This window comes from Sapajus apella, unplaced genomic scaffold (genome assembly GCF_009761245.1).
Source record: "Sapajus apella isolate SASKATOON/1434 unplaced genomic scaffold, GSC_monkey_1.0 scaffold21, whole genome shotgun sequence".
NCBI lineage: Eukaryota > Metazoa > Chordata > Mammalia > Primates > Cebidae > Sapajus > Sapajus apella.
This window is the reverse complement of record NW_022436961.1, coordinates 19,074,364-19,096,038: the sequence shown is the minus strand read 5'-3', so window position 1 is coordinate 19,096,038 and position 21,675 is coordinate 19,074,364.

The following is a 21,675-nucleotide window of genomic DNA, read 5'->3' as shown; positions in this document are numbered from 1 at the left end:
TTTCCTCGGCTTAAAATAAGCCACAAAGCCCATCTGTACATCTGACTTCAGTAGGCAGTGACTTGATATTTAATGACTGCGGGAAGCAGTCTCATGAGATCAAAGATGTTCTGTACCTTTTAATAACATTGTCCCAGATGGAGATGGCATGAAGCAATTTGTATGTTATATTTCTTGTAGAAGAATATATTTTTTAAGATTATGAGAATGAAAGATGATATATATATCAAAATAATGTGTCTGGGATTCTATGTTTTATTAAGTGGTAACTAGGTTGTCAGTAAAATATGTATAACACAGATATAAGTAACAGATCAAATAATTGTTTATTACTAATGATTTCCCAATCCATTTTATTAAGAGTTATTTTTTTAAAAATCTATAAATATGAATTAATATCTAATTGCATATTTGGTTTCTGGCAATAATGTAAATATCTCATAAGAACATCACTCATACGTAACATCCAAAAGCAAGCCCAATAATCTACAACATCATTGTTGCTTTTGTTTGTGTTTTACTATAAAACAACTGAGTTCCTTGAGGAATCGCCACACTGTCTTCCACAATGGTCGCACTAATTTACACTCCCACCAACAGTGCAAAAGTGTTCCTATTTCTCCACATCCTCTCCAGCATCTGTTGTCTCCAGATTTTTTAATGATCGCCATTCTAACCGGCGTGAGATGGTATCTCAGTGTAGTTTTGATTTGCATTTCTCTGATGACCAGTGATGATGAGCATTTTTTCATATGTTTGTTGGCCTCACGTATGTCTTCTTTTGAGAAGTGTCTGTTCATATCCTTTGCCCACTTTTGAATGGGCTTGTTAGTTTTTTTCTTGTAAATCTGCTTTAGAAACCATCATTCTCAGCAAACTGACAGAAGAGCAGAAGATCAAACACCGCATGTTCTCACTCACAGGCGGGTGTTGAACAATGAGAACACATGGACACAGGGAGGGGAGCACTACACACTGGGGTCAGTTGGGGGGAAATAGGGGAGGGAGGGTGGGGGGTGGGAAGCTGGGGAGAGATAGCAAGGGGAGAAATGCCAGATGTAGGTGATGGGGAGGAAGGCAGCAAATCACACTGCCACGTGTGTTCCTATGCAACAATTTTGCATGTTCTTCACATGTACCCCAAAATGTAAAATGCAATAAAATAAATAAATGGGGAAAGAAAAAAAAAAAAACTGAGTTTTTGGTGAAAGTTAATGAACTAAATTCTAAATAGTGGCAAGCATTTTACAAGAGACAAACGAATCATAATGGATCTCATCAACTTATCCCTGGTGGAGTAGTGGGAGGACTAGAAATTCACCATTGAAAGGGTTAAAGAGAACTTCCCTCTATTTAAATGAGATGGTAATGGTTGTATTTGGGTTGGAACACTGAACAGTGGCCGCCACAGTGTAAGTCAGCACCTAGCTACCAATTCTTTTCCACAGGTGTTCACTGTGGGCCTGGGGAGCATCACAGAAGACCAGGGTCAGGGCAGGGTTAACTTCCCCAAGGCACTTCAGACTTTTAGAAACTGGTGGTGGGAAATGGTTCAAGAGAACTGAGATAAATTCCGCAAGACATGATTGGCGGGCTAAAAGCAGAAAACCTGAGATAAATTTCTCCTAAATATCCTCCTCACCCATCACAAAGTATAAGGTATCTGTACTTTGAAGACTGGAGACAGGGCAGGAAGCTAGGGAAACATCCAGAAGCCAGGACAGGAAGTCAGTGTGAGGGCAAGCCAAGATTAGGGCTAGAGAACAGAGTATCTCCTTGGTTCAAAAGTTGAAAGCCTCTCTGTGAAGCAAAGATCTTATAATTCTTAAAACTGGGTCCAGGCTGTACAGAGTGAATGGTTTATCAGAATAACATGAGTGTTCATGCCCTATTGAAGGAAAACTTCTAATCTTGCACTCAAAATGATAGAAGTCAATGCAAACTGAATCAAATAAAATTTGCAATAAATCTCAGACTACTTCTACCATACATCTTATTGATTCAAGTTCTTAACTCTAGCAGCCTAGCAGAATACGGAAGTATCTCTTCACAGGTTTTGTTTTAACATCAGCATTAATTTTATGCAAAATAACTGGTAACCCCCGAATTACAAGAAAAGTGAAAATAAAAAGCAAGAGTCAGAGACCCATAATCAAGAAGATAAGCAGTCAGTAATATAAATGTATGTGGAAATGACTTAAATATCAGGAATGACAGACGGTCTTTAAAATGAATATAATAAAAATTCTAACATCTCGTGGGAAAACTGACAATATGTAGAAAAAGGTAGAACTTTTGAAAATATAATACATAAAAGAAAAATGTGTTTGATGGCCTTAGTGGCAGAGTAGATGCAACAAAGGTAAGAATTAATCAGCTTGAATATAGATCAAGAGAAAGATCCAAACTAAAACAGAGATGGAAAAAAGAAAGAAGAGAACAAAACAAGCTAAAGGAAAATAGAGCAGCCAATGTATGTGGGAAAATATCAAATGGTGTAATACACATGAGCATGGGGCAGAAGAAATATTTACAGAGATACTGTACAAGGACAACCCAATATTGTCACATAGTACCAAATTACACATCTAAGTGACTGAACAAATCTAAGGAGGATAAACAAAAAGAGATTGAACGAGGCATGATTGCATTACAGAAATGCCACACAATATTTCAGGGTTTTATATTGAAAAAAGGCCATCTTATTTTTTGTATTATATTGTTCAAAATGCATAATGGTCTCTGGGTCCCCAGGGTTTCTATAAGCAGGAGGTAATCTTAGAAGATTGCTCCAAGGGTCTAACTTCTAATAAATTGTCAAAAGTGGCTAACAAAATTGAAAAAAGGAAGGGCATCTCAGAATGTGGAACCAATAGTCATAGAGAACATTGGGCTGAAAAGATACTTCCAAGAAGTATAAATAAGTCTTTGAACAGGAAACATTCCAGATCAGAAGAATCTTGCAACACTGGCTCAGCAGCAGAATTTCAGAATTGATAGGAACCAGTGAATATTATGTTTCTTTTAAAAATCTCTCTTTTTGTATAATAGCATTTATTGCAGTCTTCCTACCCTTGTCTCATAGTTTGGTATGTGGGAATTGGATAGCTTATCTTTTTAGTTTATCTTCACATCTAGAGGAACCACATCTGAAGAGCTCCATCTGGACCTGAAGCAAATGATAATATCCTGGACTCCAAGCTTAATGCATGATTGGATGAAGTTTTAGAGATCCTGGGTGGAGTGGGGCATATTTTGCATATAAGAGGGGTGGGGTCAGAGAGAGAGGTGTGATAGAGTAATTACATTGATGGCCTAATGTTCATTTTTCCTATTGTAATAATCTCAACCATCTTTGGATTCTGGGCTCAGTCATATGAACGGTTTGGCCACCTGGGTCAGCAAGTAAGATGCAAACAGCTTCCAAATGGCTTGCAAATTCTGCCTCTCTTGCTGCTCTTGAACCCAGGCTTTCATTGTGAGAAAATTCTCAGGCTAGTCTACTAGAGGGATGTGAGAAACATGTTTAAAAGAGTTGCAGCATCCCATTTATGTTCATTTACACCAGCTGGCCTAACTGTTCCTGTTGACTTGAGCTGAAAATAGTGGTATCCAGCTGATACCTGAACATGTATAGGATTTCAGAGGTGCCAAGAAAACCCATCCAGGCAGGCACACTCTAAGCTATTGATCCAAAGTGAGCTATATGTATGATTCTTTTTTAAAGCAATGGGATATTTGATAAATTGTTAGAAAGAAATAGCTAATAAATTCACAAAAAATATAGTATCTGTCTATTTCTCTAGTCAAATGATACATTCCAAAAAGGAGAATAAAATAGTGCTGGCAGATTCCTAGTATTCATAGATTCCCTTGTCAGGTATTCACTATTCTTTTTTTTTTTTTTTTTTAAGACTTTTATAGTTCTGAAATCCACTGTCTTCGCTTCCTGTGAAAACAACTGCATTTTCCAATTTCCAGAGATCTCACTAATCACCCCAGTAACAATTACTTTGACAAAGCTTTTAAAAAGGAAAATAAAATCTCACAGTTCTCTAAATTTTTATCTCCTCTTATAACTCCAGCTTTCTTGGAATTAATTCTTTGTAGAATTTTGGGAGGTTTTTCTACTGAACCCTGCCCATAGTGTGAAATACAAGTTATTAAGAACTTCAATGTTTCAAGGACTTTAAGATGCTGAATATTCAGGGGCATTGAAAGTAGATATTGTTCCGTTGTATGTTTCATTGGTTCATCATAACATTTCTTTCTGGTGTTTTGTAATAGCACGTTTTACAGTGAAATTTAATCTTAAAATTCTGCTCTAATTTAATTTCAGTTGTGACATACTTCTTTTTTGAGTTTCCTAAAATTGTCATTTGTAGTAGACCATTTATCCTTTCTATTCCAGTTTATAACTTGTGAGCTTCTGAGTCTCTAAAGCTTTAAATATTGTAATTAAAATTGATTTATTTGTTTTAGGTTTTTAAGAACTAATGCCCTAAATATTAGCATATTAAATTCTATTGTTTTGTTAAATTTAGATGCAATGTTTTCTGCTAATTATACAACTTTCTTAGAGGATATATTTAATTTTTAATATTCTATCACAAAGTCAGGGAAGTATGTTTTCTTTGAAAGAAGAGGAGCTTGGGAATATACTGGCATTAAATACTGTCTTCTGTTTGCTGAGACATTGAAATTATTTCCATGCAACAAATAGTCTCTGGAAATATATAAAATTTCAGAATAGTTACTCCAAATGTATAAAAGTGTAAGAGAGAGAGACAGTGCGTGTGTGTGTGTGTGTGTGTGTGTGTGTGTGTATTTGTATGTATCATGTAGCACTTCATGCTGGGTATGAGTAGGATGAGTAGTATATGCATATACATATGTGCATATGTGTGTGTATATATATATTCTGTTTTATGAATATATATACATATTTTGTATATATATATTTTGTATCCCTTGGATACAAAATCTGGAGGATTACTCTGCTCAGTCATCACCATCTAATGATTAAATTTTCATAACCATAATTTTTTTCCTGTTTTTTCTGTTTTAGCCTTTTGGGTCTACTCTTTCATTAAAGAAAATAGTTCCTAGCTGGGCGCAGTGGCTGATGCCTGTAATCCCAGCCTTTTGAGAGGCCAAGGTGGAAGGATTGCTTGAGGCTAGCAGTTCAAGACTAGCCTGGGCAACATAGCAGGACCCTGTCTCTACAAAAAGTTTTTTTTACAAATTAGACAAGCATGGTGGCACATGCCTGTAGTGCTACCGTTTGGTAGGCTGAGGCAGGAAGATTGCTTGAACCCAGGAGTTCAAGGCTGTAATGAGCTATGATGGCACCACTGCACTCCAGCCTTGGGCAACAGAGTGAGATTCTGTCTCTTAAAAAATATATAAGGTTTTTTATGTCTCTTTTTAAATAGTCAAGAGACTTGTGTAGAGACAAGTTCTCTTGATCAGATTGTTTTTTACATGAAGCTCTTTACCTGAACCAATGGAGAGAAAATTGTATTTTTCTGTTTAAGAGTTTGAAAACATTACTTGAATTTTCTTAAAGGTAAAATAAAGCAATCAAGTAAGAAATAAGGCAGAAGTCTCAGGATTTTCTATGATAAATATTTCTCCTATAAAATCCCAATTTATGCCTCTGTCATCATCTTGCCTCCGTATTGATACCTTGACAATTTAAGAAACATGCTAAGAAATATACCTGTTAGTTTGGTTGGATATTTTTTCCCACACTATTTTCTGGTGGTCTGACTGGAAATGTCTGCCTGGAGGAGGACTTCATTGAAATGTGATAATTTTCTCTACCCTCTTATAAGAAATAGGGCTATATGCTCATGCTCATTGTATATAACATTTGTTCTCTTAAAGCAGACTCTTTTCTGACAAAAATCAAAATTTGACTGAATTTTTACATTCGTTTTCTCGTTTCTGAAGCATTCCGGCATTCAATTTGGAGTTTGACACCTTGTTTAATAATTCCTTTAAAAATTTCTCAACATTTTCCAATTTGTTTATGTCATCTCATTTTTATTCTAGGATGTTCACAACTTATTAAAGATAATAAGAACATTGTTCTTTAACATCTATAAAACTTCTCTTGGTTCTCAGGCATATCTAGTAAAGAAGCATTTTAAAAATTAACAGTATATATATTTTTTATTGCATTTGAGGTTTTGGGGTACATGTGAAGAACATGCAAGATTTTTGCATAGGTACACACATGGCAGTGTGATTTGCTACCTTCCTCCCCTTCACCTCTATCTGGCATTTCTCTCCATGCTCTCTCTCCCCACCTCCCCAACCCCCAGTCCCTCCCCCATTCCCCCAACAGACCTCAGTGTGTAGTGAAACAGTATATATTCTTAACCACATATTACAAATGTGTGTTTTTAAGAGAAGACATAATTGATCTTTCTAATGGATCACTTGAAGTTGACAAAAGGATATAAAAACTGATACTAATTTTATTGTTTCTTGTTACATTCAGAATTATTAAAAGGCAACATGAGACAATGTATTGTTTGGAAAAATTTATTCCTTAAGAAAGTACACTTTTCTACAGAAATACACTTTTTTCTTTATTTCATAAACTATAGGTAAATGTTATATGATGATTCTGAATAACACATTGCTTACAAGATATGTAAACATTGAATATAATTATATATTTTTATGATAATTTGAACAAATATAAATTTGAAATTACTTTTGTGACAGTTTCCATGAAAGAACAGCTGATAGTAACTGAACCCTTAAATAGCTCTGGAAATGGTATAAATTTGACATTCATTTTGATCTTGACATAGTTATAATTTGAGAATGAGAAATGCAGGACAGAGTTAAGAGATCCATTGGCAAGTAATAATAGGGAGATCAAAGAAGAAAATCAATTACAGAGAGGATATTTACAAAGGCTTTGTATTCAGAGAACTCTTGTTCATTATCACTGACCTTCAAAAATTCTCACTGATAAAATTAAATAAATAAATGATAAGCAAGAGGTGTCTGCCAAGTTATTTTTATCTCTATCTTCTATTATGGTTATAAAGCCTTTCAAAAAACCATTATCTACCAGTTTAATAATGGTTAACCTAATCTTACTTTCTGAACTTCAGTTTCTCCTCATATAAAATGAGAATGATACTATTTTAGACAGGTCATTCTGAATGTTATATATAATATCAACATATATCCTTAAGTAGTCAGGTAACACAGTATTGTCTTTTTTCTCTTCTCTTTTTGGAAATTTAATTGCCTATCACATTGTTGGTAATTAATATTCCATTACCGTTTTCTGTTTTATCACTTGTTTAAAGTAATTTTTAAGTAATTATAAAGGCAAAACTTGTATATTTGTAATGTTTAGTGCAGTATGAATGTTTTAGATTTTATTTGAGTATTCTTTTGATCATGACATGCAGGTGATTTAGCAGGGGGTGGCATATTTACCTGTAGATTAAGAGATACTGCCAGAAGGTATTCCCAAAATAAAACCTTTATTTAAGTAGTACTTTTTTCTTTCTAATTTATTCCGGGTAGTATTACTGGAAAAGGAAAGAAAAGTAGATTTAGATAAATATATCTTTTGAATTTTAATGTAGTCATTTTAATGTTTAGAAGGTGTACTCATGGTTGATCATTTAAGTTCAAGTGGCAAATGTAAAAATACATGTTATGCTCTTCTCATATTTAATTCATTTTCAAAAGAATAAGGATATTTCCCCCTTCAGAATGGATGATGACACACACTGATTGAAAAATCACTCAATACTTCCCAAAGATTCTCAAGGAACGTTTGAATCAGGTTTATCCTCAGCTCGAAGGATTGGAAACAAGGGAAGAGTTGCAGCTATTCAGTTTCTGACAGCAAACTAGAAAGGAGTGCACTGAGTTCATTTGGTGAAAATTAGTAAACTCAGCTGTAAAATTGAAGAAATTATTTAAACCTAGAAAAAAATATAATCTCCCTTAGATGTTAATTAATCTTAAACATTGGAAAAGGGGAGGTAATGCAGAATAGAAGGAGTAGAAAATATATTTTCAGCCTAAGACAGCCTGAAAGACAATAAAAAATATTACAGGTTGAGGTACGCCAATTGAGAAGTGTGTCACCACAGCTGGGAATTTGTAATTTCTGTACAATTTATATTGCACAATTTCTTCACTAACTATAAAAATAGATCCTCCCCCCGAACAAAAAAAATCCCTTTTTCATTGCACAATAAGGTAACTAACACTGGAAATCCATACTTGAGCACATTCCCAGTCCTCACTTGCATATGTTAACTAAGACTTCATGGTCTTTTAGGGTAGATTTTGTTCCTTCTGGAGTAGAAGTATTTCCCAGTCAGGCCCTACCAAGTTTTAATCTTACTACTCAGAAACAATGTGGAAAGGTGGGAGCAGATCTTGAGGAAGACAAGCACTGATTACCTGCCTTAGATGAGGAATTTGCATAGTCTCTAGGAATTCTTTTAGAGGGAAATGGGACCACTTTTACTAGCCCAGAGGATTTAGGGCAATCTGGTTTCCTGACTTTATCATAGGACCGTGTTAGAGCTGCCAATGTGGCTTTCTTTGGAACTCTGTCATTGTTACAGTTCAATCTTGGACTAAATTTTCAGCAGTTTGTTTCCAACTGCTGGAAATGCAAGACCCCCTCGATACTCACATGGAAACTTCCTGGCATTGACACCATGCCTTGAATTGATAGTTGATTACCATGATCCTGCCCTTATCTTCAGTAAAGATTTCATTGGCAGTTAATAACAGTAAGCCGATTTCATAACTCTGACGTATTTACCAATTTACTCAAGTCTCTCATGCAATAGCTTGCATCAATCAGTCCATCCCTTTTTATAGGATATTCATTCCAATTCCCTTCAGGTAACTGGACAGTCAGGTATTATTACCATTCTTAATCACTGTCAGTAATAGGGTCTGTATTGCCATCTGGCAGGCGAGTAAACAGATTCCAAAATTCCATTCTGAGGGGTCTGTTTTTTAGGACCACTTCTTGTATCACTAGTTCTTTTGATTGCAGTGAGATAAAAAAGGAAAGACATGGAAACCAATAACACGATTATGTTATCAAGTAAGTGATCTCTGTGGTCAACTTCAGGTCAAACCTATTAGGAAAATCTGGAAAGTCATAGAAAATGCCTCAGAATTGTGTTACCAGAGGGGAGAAAGAGCTGAGAAAGTCTCCATTTTCCATTAGTCGATGTTTGACTCATGCTGTTGGAGTGTATTAGTTCCTAGCCACTTCTGGATTGCCTGTAAGAGCCCAGAGAAAGTCCTTAGGCAGAATTAAAGGCATTGACAATTAAAACTTAGGATGGCAATGTAAGGAGTGTTAGGCTGGCATGGGCAGAACAATGACAAAATGTACTAGAAGAAAAAAGTTAAAACATCCAACGCTGCTTCTACTAGTGACAAAAAGGGTAAAAATTTTGATTAACATATGTCTTTGATAAATTAAGTATGCATGTCTTCATTTCTGGAATAATCAATTTAAAAGACAGTTCTTTGTAATATGTACCATGTTCTACTCATAGTGTCCTTTTATATCCAAGATTAAAGATGTCCTTGATAGGCCACGTGCAAAACTTGGTCCCTTTTCCATTGGGACAAATTCTCCAAAAGCTGTTATTCTCTATAGTTTGTATCAATTTTCCAGGTATGCTTAGAAATATCAAAATCTCTTAGAATTAACCTGACATAATTGTGTCATGTTAATACATTAGAATAATTTTCTGAGATATATAGAAATTCAGAAAATACTCAATACACTTTTGAAACAGAAAATGAGAAATTTAAGTCTGATTAAATATTTTCATACCCAGGCTCATGCCACATATAAACGAAAGAAAATGAGATTGTCATCAGACTTTTAGATACTAATATTCAAAATTAGTGAACAGCTGAACTACATTTAATGATAAGTTTTGAGCCAAGGATTTTAGAATTCACTAGCCTTTCATTCAAATCAAACAAAATATTTTTGAACAAACAATAAACCAGGAAACATTGGCTTTGTGATGACTCTAGGTGCTAACTAAGGATATATTTCACTTAAAACCCTGGAAAAACTACATTAGGCAAATTGGTGGTGAACACTGAATATGATTAATTATAAGTGAAGAACAAAAAAGACTTCTATAGGAGACAGAATGTTATTTTTTTCCTTTATTAAAAAAATTATACTTTATGTTCTGGGGTACATGTGCATATTGTATATGTTTGTTACATAGGCATACACGTGCCATGGTCATGGTTTGCTGCATCCATCGCCCCAGCATCTACATTAAATAATTCTATTCCTATCCTTCCCCTATCCTCCCACACCCTGCTATTCCTCCCCTAGCTCCCTACCCCTCAGGACCCTGTGTGTGATGTTTCCCTCCCTGTGTTCCTGTGTTCTCATTGTTCAACACCCATTTATGAGTGAGAATATGTAGTGTTTGGTTTTCAGTTCTTCTGTCAGTTTGTTGAGAACGATGGTTTCCAGATTCATCTGGAGTCTCCACAAAGATTATATGGAGTCCCTACAAAGAACATGAACTCATCCTTTTTTATGGCTGCATAGTATTCCGTGGTGTATATGTTCCACATTTTCTTTATCCAGCCTATCTTTGATGGGCATTTGGGTTGGCTCCAAGTATTTTCTATTGTGGACAGTGCCACAATAAACATATGTTTGCATATGTCTTTGTAATAGAATGCTTTATAATCCTTTGGATATATACCCAATAATGAGATTGCTGGATCAAATGATATTTCTATTTCTAGATCCTTGAGGAGTAATCACCACACTGTCTTCCACAGTAGTTGAATTAATTTACACTTCCACCAACAGTGTAAAATAGTTCCTACTTTTCCACATCCTCTCCAGCATCTGTTGTCTTCTGACATTTTAATGATCACTGTTCTAACTGGCATGAGGTGGTATCTCAATGTGGTTTTGATTTGAATTTCTCCAATGACCAGTGATGATGAGCATTCGTTAATATGTTTGTTGGCTGCATAAATGTCCTCTTTTGAAAAGTGTCTGTTCATATCCTTTGCGACTTTTTGATGGGGTTGCTTTTTGTTGTAAATTTGTTTAAGTTCGCCATAGATTCTAGATATTAACCCTTTGACAGATGCGTAGACTACAAAAATTTTTTCCCATTCTACTAGTTGCCAGTTCACTCTATTGATAGTTTCTTCTGATATGCAGAAGCTCTGAAGTTTAATTAGATCCCATTTGTCTATTTTGGCTTTTGTTGCCATTGCTTTTGGTGTTTTAGTCATGAAGTCCTTGCCCATGCCTGTGTTCTCAATGGTATTGCCTAAGTTTTCTTCTAGAGATTTTATGGTGTTAGACCTCATGTTTAAATCTTTAATCCATTTAGAGTTATTTTTTTATATGGTGTAAGGAAGGGAATCAGTTTCAGCTTTCTGCATATAGCTAGCCAGTTTTCCCAATACCATTTATTAAATAGGAAATCCTTTCCCCATTGCTTATTTTTGTCTGATTTGCCAGAGATCAGATGGTTGTAGTTGTGTGGCATTCTTTCTTAGGCCTCTGTTGTGTTCCATTGCTCTATATCTCTGTTTTGGCACCAGTACCATGCTGTTTTGAATATAGTAGCCTTATAATATAGTTTGAAGTCAGGTAGCCTGATGCCTCCAGCTTTTTTTTTTTTTTTTTTTTTTTTTTGCTTAGGGTTGTCTTGGCTATGCAGGCTCTTTTTTGGTTCCATTTGATGTTTAAGGTGTTTTTTTTTCCAATTCTGAGAAGAAAGTAATTGGCAGCTTGATGGGGATAACTCTGAATCTATAAATTACTTGGGGCAGTGTGGCCATTTTCATGATATTGATTCTTCGTAACTATGAGTGTGGAATGTTTTTTCATCTGTTTGTGTCCTCTCTTATTTCCTTGATCAGTGGTTTGTAGTTCTTCTTGAAGTTGTCCTTCTTCTTGAAGCTGTCCTTCACATCCCTTGTTAGTTGTATTCCTAGGTATTTTATTCTCTTTGTAGCAATTGCGAATGAGAATTCACTCACAATTTGGCTCTGTTTCCATCAGGCAAGGGTATTCAAAGTGTATTTGAATAGGAAGAGAGGACATCACTTTGTCCCTGTTTGCAGATTACATGATTGTATATTTAGAAAACCCCATCTTCTTAGGCCAAAATCTCCTTAAGCTGATAAGCAACTTCAGCAAAGTCTCAGGATACAAAATCAATGTGCAACTATAGACAGAATGTTATAGCTCAGAGAAAAACATCAGAAATTTAAAGAGGTTAGATAGATAGATTATAGATGATAGACAAATGGATGATAGATATTTTTAGAGTATATATGTATTTGCATATATGTAGTATATACATGTTATACATTTATATATAAACATAAATTCACATATGGTGAATATATATGAAAGAGTTGATGTGTGTGTATGTAAATACACATACACACACAAACACATTCAAACACACACATACACACAATAATCACTATGGTCAACTCCAGGTCAAACCTGTTAGAAAAATCTGGCATGCAGTAGAACATATCTCAGAATTAAACTATCAGAGCAGTGAAAGAGCTGGGAAAATTGAATGCTTGACTAGTCATATAAATATACATATACATATATGCACATACATAACATATAAATGTTATATGTTGAGATCCTTCAGCTAACAAAATATAGAAACAGTATATTATAAAATAAGGCTACTTGTTGCCTCATAGGTGATCACTTAAAAGCATTTTACTAAAGTTGATAAAAAGTAAAAGCAGAAGCATTTTTTTTAACACAAAGGTATATATCAAAGAAGGATAACATTATTGACAATGAGTATGAAAGAGGATAGGAAAGGATAGAAGGACAGTAAATTTTATTTTTTTCATAAAATAAAGAGGAGACTTAAGATATTAATGTAAAAATCACAGCAAAGGTATGCAAATGTTCAAAATGATAGAATGATAATGGCAAAAATAACACAGAGAAACACACCAGATACTATAAAAATGTGTGTGCATATATACTTGTGTGTATATATGTATATTTATATATGAATGTATTACATACAATAAATATGTGATATAGTAGATGTGTCTGCATATATACATACATGTACATAATATACACACATGTGTGAGATTCTTAGGTAGTTTTCTCTTTGTAGTTCTCAAGTACTTTATCTTATATTATTTGTCTTGGCAAGTATAAAGCTACAGATAGAGATACTGTGTATACGATATAAAGTGTCAAGGTAATTTTGTTACCTAAAAAAAAGGAAATCTACACATTTTTCTTCACCCTGTTAAAATGGCAAATATTTTTTTTCTGGGAAGTTATCCAGGTTTACTTGAATTTTGTTTCTTTGAACAATAATTTTCTCCTTTTATGATGCAGAATCCAAATACATATTTTGGTGGCATTTCAGAAAATTCTATGCAGTTTAGTTTTTAAAAAATTGTAATAGTCTCTTACTAACCACCTCTACCCAGAAAAGGATGTTAGGTAGAAACTTACTATTTTATCTTCAGAACTTCACAATACTAAACTGAGGCTTTACGGTCTGTCGACAAACCTAAAATTGAAATCATCCTGCCCTTAATGATTCTCATCTAATTGTGCTTTGTGGTAACTTTTTTCTGTGATGGCACCATGCGTTTCCAAGTCCATCAAATTCAAAACTTTCATGTTTCTCACCACTCGTCTTCTGGTATTAATTGGTTATGATGTCTTAGTCATTTTTTCGCAATGCTGCCTCACATTTCATACACAGGCTTTCCATTTCCTCATCACTGCCGACTCAGTTTCACAATCATGAGAGCTTCCTAACTTGAAAGGTCTCTCACACACTGTGCACACTGCTGCCAGATGAATCATTTGAAATTCTGCTCTTACCATCTCACTCCTCAGTTTGGAAAATTTCAGTAATTCTCGTGATTTTTCAAATTAAATCCAAACCCCTCAACCTAGCATCTAATGCCAAACAAACTCTAATTCTGATCACCATCTCATATTTCCTATAAGTAGACCAAGCTGACCTATTTATTGCTTCCCAAACCAAATTTCATTTACCAAAAGGCTATACGGTGGTATAGAACATATATTCTGTTGCTAAAGTTTCTGGCTGTGAATCTTGGCTTTGCCACTTGGGGTCTGGGTGAACCTAGGCATTTTTTAACTTCTTCGTGCCTTTGTTTTGAGTAATTGACATAATGATAGTGGCTACATTTTTGAGTTGCAAGGATTTAAGAAAGCAGTAAATATAAAACATATCTAATGGGGTCTAACACATAGTAAGTGCTTATCGAATGTTGAAATAAAACATGACTAGATGTTTTGATCTTTGTATTTCTACTTGTTTTTATTTAGTAATTGTTTTGTTCATTTTGCTTTACAAAGTTACCCTACGAATAAACAGTTTTAATTGGTTAATTTTGAGTAAGTGTGAATAATGACAAAAATAAATATGCTAAAAGAGAATCTTAAAGCATCTTATTAAATGTTTCTGAGAAGAAAAAAGTTGGGAGGAGGCTGTTTGCTTTGTTGTCAAATGTAAGAATTTGCTTCATATATGGATTTATTATTCCTAACATTTACATAATCATGTGATTTTTATAAAAACTGGCTAGCACTTTGTTGGCTTAGTAATTGAATAATTTGAACATTTTAAAATGTTTTAAAACATTAAGAGAATATGACATTAGTTTTTACAATGTATTTGATACCTTCCTCTTTATAATCTATCAAGTAAGCATTGTGTTTTAATTTGTGACTTAAGAAAAAAATGAAGTTTATAACAAATTCAGAAATTTTGAGTTCGAAGGGAACTGGAAGACAGTCTTGTCCAATTTTGTTGTTTAAGTGAGAATACTTGACTTGCCCAGGATCACAGAGTTCACATGTCAAATCCAAGATGAAAACTCAGGTTTGCTAACTCCCTGTCTTTTGCAGATTTCCACATACATAAGCATTGTTGGCTTGTGCAGTACAAAATCAAAGACTCAGGATTCTTTTCTATTATTGAGTGACATAAGTACTGTATAGTGAGTATTTTGAATATTAGTTCATTATATTTTGTGTTTCAGTTAAGCACTAGTAAAGCAGTATAGGTCTCTTCTAAACATTCTATTATTTTAAGGATTTAGTCAGAATTTCATGGGGGTGTGGGGGCATGACTCACTACATTTTAAAGTCATCCATGGGACTAGGCTTATAGAATTGTCTGGATATATGTCTAGACTTATTCATAAAGTAAGTCTACATGTGATGGCTATGATTTGAATGTGTCCTCCTGAAAAAGCATGCATTGAAAATGTAATTCTCAGTGCAGCAGTGTTGGGAGATGGAGCCAAATGAGAGGTGATTAGGTCATGAAGGAGGAGTGAATGGATTCATGCTGTTACCTCAGGAGTGGGTTCATTAGTGTGGAAATTTGTTCATTATAAAAGGGAACATTGGGTTTCTTTGACTTTCTCTCTTGAATTTTCTTCCTCTTCTGCCTTCTACCATGGAATGACATAGCAGGAAAATCTTTGCCAGATACCAGATCCTCAGTCTTGGACCTCCCAGCCTCTAGAACCATGAGCTAGTAAATTTCAATTTATTATAATTACACAGTCTCAGGTATTCTGTTATAGGAGCACAAAACAAAACAGTGATTTATTGTATATTTCAGAACTTCCTACTATATTTAAGCTATTAAATTAACAAATGTTAATTTGTTTACCCTAATATTTTTCATTCTGTTGTGTTTTTGAAAAATGTTTAAGACTTATATTTACACTAAATTATAATGTATGTGTTTATTGTGTTTTCAAAAAGTCTGCATCCTTAAAGCACCATGTTTAATCAGTGAATTTCAACATAAGGCTTCATTTCATGTAATATGCAACAGAGTTTTGTACCATCTGTATCAGGATTTCCAGCAAAGCAAGGTGTTTTTTATCCTTTGAGTACAATTATCATCTACTCAAGTGTGCTTGGTTAATTTGGTTATCTTCATTTCTCTATGGAAGAGGAGATGCTTACCTTTTGTCCTGAATCACTCTGGTAACAGCAGGCTGGTGAGAAGTCATGTGTCCATGGAGAACAGAACACCATACAGTGCCATAGTTCCATAATCATTGCCTTCCTTGACTCAAAGTAGAGAGTCGTTAAATTTTTGTTGCTCCATTTGGAATCCATTAAATCAAAAATATCACTTCTGAGAATATTTATAAAGCAGTTTAACTACTAAGTAACTTTATTTAAAAATATATTTTCTAGAGCAGCAATAAGCACACTAAAGACTCCCTTAATTAATTCTCATAGCATCCCTGTTAAGCAGATATCACTGGTGGAACAGAAGAACTCATTACACACACGAGCAGTTTGAGGCAGTGGGAAGTTTGGTGGTAATGCCAAACAGCATGTCAGCAATAAGGCCTAGGAGCATAAGCAAAATTTTCTAATTCCTGATCATGCTCTTGCCCCTAAAACTCATGATTTCCTCTGTAAGAAGGCAAAACCATTTTGCAAGTTTAAGTGTGATATTATCTTTATTCTCTAATGGAATAAGGCATTTATTTGCTAATCAAAACAGCATTTCCAATAACAAACATCTTTGTACAGTACAGGGGAATTTGATATTAGGTGATACAGTTGGAACCCAGATCAAGGTCTGTGAGCAGCCACAGTTTCAAACTTCTGGAAAATGAGTTCATTTTCTGACAAGGAAAGCATTAGAGGAACATTGAGAAAGAATTTGATAGATAAGGTGTGAGCCAATAACTTGCATATAATTGTGATCATGTCACTGTGTATTAAGATTGCAAAAGTGTAAATTTTTGACCTGGATAATCCTACGTGGTTTTGAACTAATCATTTGTTAATACTGTTTTTAAAACTTTTTTTTTCATTTTTAATCATTGGCACAGAAAGGGTATACTATGGAGAACTAAATAAAACAGTGAATTCCAGCTTATTTAAGGAACATGCTTTAAATCTCAAGTGACTTTTTTTTTCAGGTTTATTTTATGAGTCAGAGGTCAACAACTAGCTATATGTTATCACAGTGCAGTCAATTTTGTTTCCTATGTGTTTTTGATCCTTGTATAAAATTGGCCAATTGTTTGGGATAGGAGAAAGGAAGGCAGTATCTTGCCATATATAAGTAATTCTAGGCTTTGTGTCACAGTAGCTTTGAGAATCAATTTCAAATGATTTCTTCAAAGTGTTACAAGTGGCTTGTGACAAAATTGTAAATAGAAACCAGATACATGTATTCCCATGCCAGCAGTTGACTTGAAATTCTATGTGGAATCATTGCAGAGGGTATGAAACACTGTAAATAAATCAGTTGCCTAAATTAGATGATTGCAAAATACAAGATATATGGCTTAGAACAGTGTTTGGTGCAGTTAGCGTTCAATACAGATTTGTTTATCAAGAATGTCTTTTCATTTAGGACATTTTGATTAGAAAACAGAGTTTAAATCAGGCATATAAAAGCAAACAAAAAAATCTTTAAAATTCAGTCATTACTTCTGGCCAAATACTTAATGTTCAGTAGCAAATATACATGTTACAAAACAATGTTGTTGAACACTTTCACTTGCTTTTCCCTGTAGTTAGCCCAGTTCCGTGTAATTAATCAAATACCACTCATAAAAATCACCGTACTAGTTGTTCTATGACTGTGCATTTTAATATCATAGGCACTAGCCCCAAGCAGTATTGAGCCCATGAAACACATAACTAATATAATCAAAACACTGAATTTTAAATTTTAATTAATTTTAATGTAAAAGTCAAAGCACTATAAAATATTTTCATATTAGAAACATCTTACTGTACTGTAGGAATTTTTTAGTGTAACCATTGCATCAAGTTAGTTATTGCTACATTGTAATTCTTAGGCATGTGTATTGTTTCTATTATTACACATAAACTCATTAGCATCCTACCCAGTGCCAACAGATTCATTTAAAGTATTTTTTTCCTACACATGTAATAAAATATTTTAATACACTTATTTGGATATTGCATACGTAACATAAAGTTAGCCATAATTAGGTAAATTATAATGGCAATTAAATCGAAATACGTATTATGTTCATTTTAATATAATTGAAGTATTTTTCTATTTTAAATATTAAGGCATAATACTGATGTTCAACCAAGTAGAGATACAGAAACCAGTGCTCTGTTGCAAATTCCATAATGAATGGCAATTGGAAATAACATTTTTTTTAAATGAAAATAAAAAAGTTATTGGTTGTGAACAAAGATATATCACAGTGAATAATTTTAAGGGATGTTTTCAGGAAATACATAGTAGTTTGATTTTTAAAATTTTTTTTATAATTATAAAAGAATTTATAAGATGGATCATCTGAAATTGTAACCAAACATATAATGAAATTTTTTTAAATGACTTAATAGGTTCTTTGTTGGTGGCTTTACCCACTGGAAATGGATAACTTGTGTTTGTGGAAACAAAAAGCAAGAATAAAGAAAAAAAAGCAGATGGGGAGTTGGTAGAAGAGCTATTTGAACTAAAAATTTTTGTTGGAAAACTGTAAGAAAAGGTGTACACACACATACACAAAAAATAAGTAAAAACTTACAATTAAGCTGGCAAAGAATATATGGATTATAAGACATTTTTATAATATCAAAGATCAATTGATTCAAATTTTCAAAAACTGCAGTAGTAGCATGTCTCTAATAGGGCCTTCTTATTAGCTGAAATACTGGTGTTAAAAGACATACCAAGCAGTCCTATAACCAGCCCATAGCCACCAATTTTTAATGTGATTGAGACATAAACCTTTTTTGTTTTAAGTTACCTACATATACTTTTTCTTTTGTTTTGTTACCATGATGCAACCTACTATGAACTGTTACAAAGGTATTATTGGAAGCTCCGTCTTCCTAAGTGCTTGCTCAACCGGCAGATATTAAAAATACAACTACTTTCAAATGTTTGTCATTACACCCTTTATTCATATTAAAAGGTGTCCTCATACAGTAAATATTCAAAATCTGTATTCCAAGGCAGTTTGTCCCAAGAGAAGCTAAAATATGATATGATGTGAATTACCCATGTAAACATGTACCCATGTTTATTTTTCTTTGTTTTTATTTTTGAGATGGAGTCTCACTCTGTCACCCAGGCTAGAGTGCAATTGTGCACTCTGAGCTCACCACAACCTCCACCAGCCAGGTTCAGGCAATTCCCCTGCCTCAGCCTCCCAAGTAACTGGAATTACAGGTGTGCAACACCATGCCTGCTAATTTTTGTATTTTTAGTAGAGACAGGGTTTGACCATGTTAGTCAGGCTGCTCTCAAAATCCTGACCTCATGATCTGCCTGCCTCAGCCTCCCAAAGTGTTGGGATTATATATGTGAGCCACCGCACCCAGCACCATGTTTATTTTTCATGAACATATGTTATCTATTTGTGAATTCATGTTTCTTTCTAATAGTACCTTGAGAATTACTGAAGTCTTATTTGAGCAAAGACCTTGATGATCTGTGAATCCAGTTGATAAATTCTACCTCCCAGAATAAAATATAAAAGTAGGAGGGGCCATCATGCAAACCAAATAATATTTATAGAAGAGAGTTGAGAATGTAGAATGAAACTACTATGTAAGTTATAACATATCTTACATACAGAAATGCTGAACATTCTGCATATGTACTCTATTAGTCCATTCTGCTGCTGTTAAAAGGGCATAACTAAGACTGCAATTTATAAAGGAAAGAGGTTTACTTGACTCACAGTTCTGCAGGGCTGGTTAGGTCTCAGGAAACTTACAATCATGGTGGAAGGGGAAGAAAACATGTCCTGCTTCATGTGGTGGCAGGAAGGAGAAGAATGAGTGCTGATTAAAGGGGGAAACCCGTATAAAACCATCAGATCTTGAAATAACTGACTACCATGAGAAAAGAATGAGGTAGGCTGCCCCCATGCTTCAAGTATCTCCACATGATCCTTCCCATGACATGGGGTGATTATGAGAACTAAAATTCCAGTTGAGATTTGGGTAGGGACACAGCCAAGCCATATCATATCACCCCTGCTCCCCCCAACTCTCATGTCCTCACATTTCAAAACACAATCATGCCCTTCCAACAGTCCCCTGAAGTCTTAGCTCATTCCAGCATTAACTTGCATGTCCAACTCAAAAGTCTCATCTGAGACAAGGCAAGTTAATTCCACCTATGAGGCTGTAGAATCAAAAACAAGTTAGTTACTTCCCAGATGAAATGGGTGTACAGGCATCAGGTAAATATACCCATTCTAAATGGGAGAAATTGGCCAAAACAAAGGGACTACAGGCCTCATGCAAGTTCAGTATCCAATGGGGCAGTCATTAAGCCTTAAAGTTCCAAAATTATCTCCTTTGACTCCATGTATTATATCCAGGACATGCTGATGCAAGAGGTAGGTCCCCATGGCCTTGCACAGGTCTGCCCCACTGGCTTTGCAGGGTACAGCCTCCTTAATAGCTGCTTTCACAGGTTGGTGTTGAGTGTCTGTGGATTTTCCAGGCCCATGGTGCAAGCTGTCAGTGGATATACCATTTCTAGGGCCTGGAGGACAGTAAACCTCTTCTGACAGCTCCACTAGGCAATGCCTCAGTGGAGATTCCATGTTGGGGCTTCAAGTCCACATTTCCCTTCAGCACTGCCACAGCAGAGTTTCTCCACTTGGATCCCACCCCTGCAGAAAACTTATGCCTGGAAATCCAGAAATTTCCACCAATCTGAGATCTAGACAGATATTCCCAACCTCAATTCTATGCACCCACAGGCTCAACACCATATGTAAGCCACCAAGGCTTGGGGCATTCACCTTCTGAAGTAATGGCCCAAGCCCCTTGTGATCATGGCGGGAGCAGAAGCATCTGGGACATGGGGCACCATGTCCATAGGCTGCATAGAGTAGGAGAGCCCTGGGTCAGGCCCAGAAAACCATTTCTTCCTCCTAGGCCTCCAGGCCTATGAAGGGAGGGGGCTGACATGAAGGTCTCTGACATGCCCTGGAGACATTTTTTCCATTGTCTCGGTGGTTAATATTTGGCTCCTCATTACTTATATGAATGTCTGCAACTGGCTTGAATTTGTCCCCAGAAGATGGGGTTTTCCTTGTTTTTTTTTTCTTTTTTTTTTCTTCTTTTTTTTTTTTTGAGACAGATTCTCATTGTGTTGCCCTGGCTGGAGTATAGTGGTGTGATCTCAGCTCACAGCAACCTCCACCTCCCGTGGTCAAGTAATTCTCCTGCTTCAGCCTCCCAAGTAGTTGAGATTACAAGCACATGTCACTAAACCTAACTAATTTTTTAATTTTTATTTTTATAGTAGAGAAAAGGGTTTTATCATGTTTGCCTGGTTTGCCTCTAACTACTGACCTTGGGAAATCCACCTCCATTGGCCTCCTAAAGTGCTGGGGTTTTCTTTTCTATCACATCATCAGGCTGAAAAATTTTCAAACTTTTATGCTTTGCTTCCTTTTGAATGCTTTACTGCTTAGAAATTTCTTCTGCCAGATACCCTAAATCATCTCTCTTAAGCTCAGAGTTACAGAGGTCTCTAGGGCAGGGTCAAAATGACACCAGTCTCTTGGCACAGCAATAGTGACTTTTACTTCACT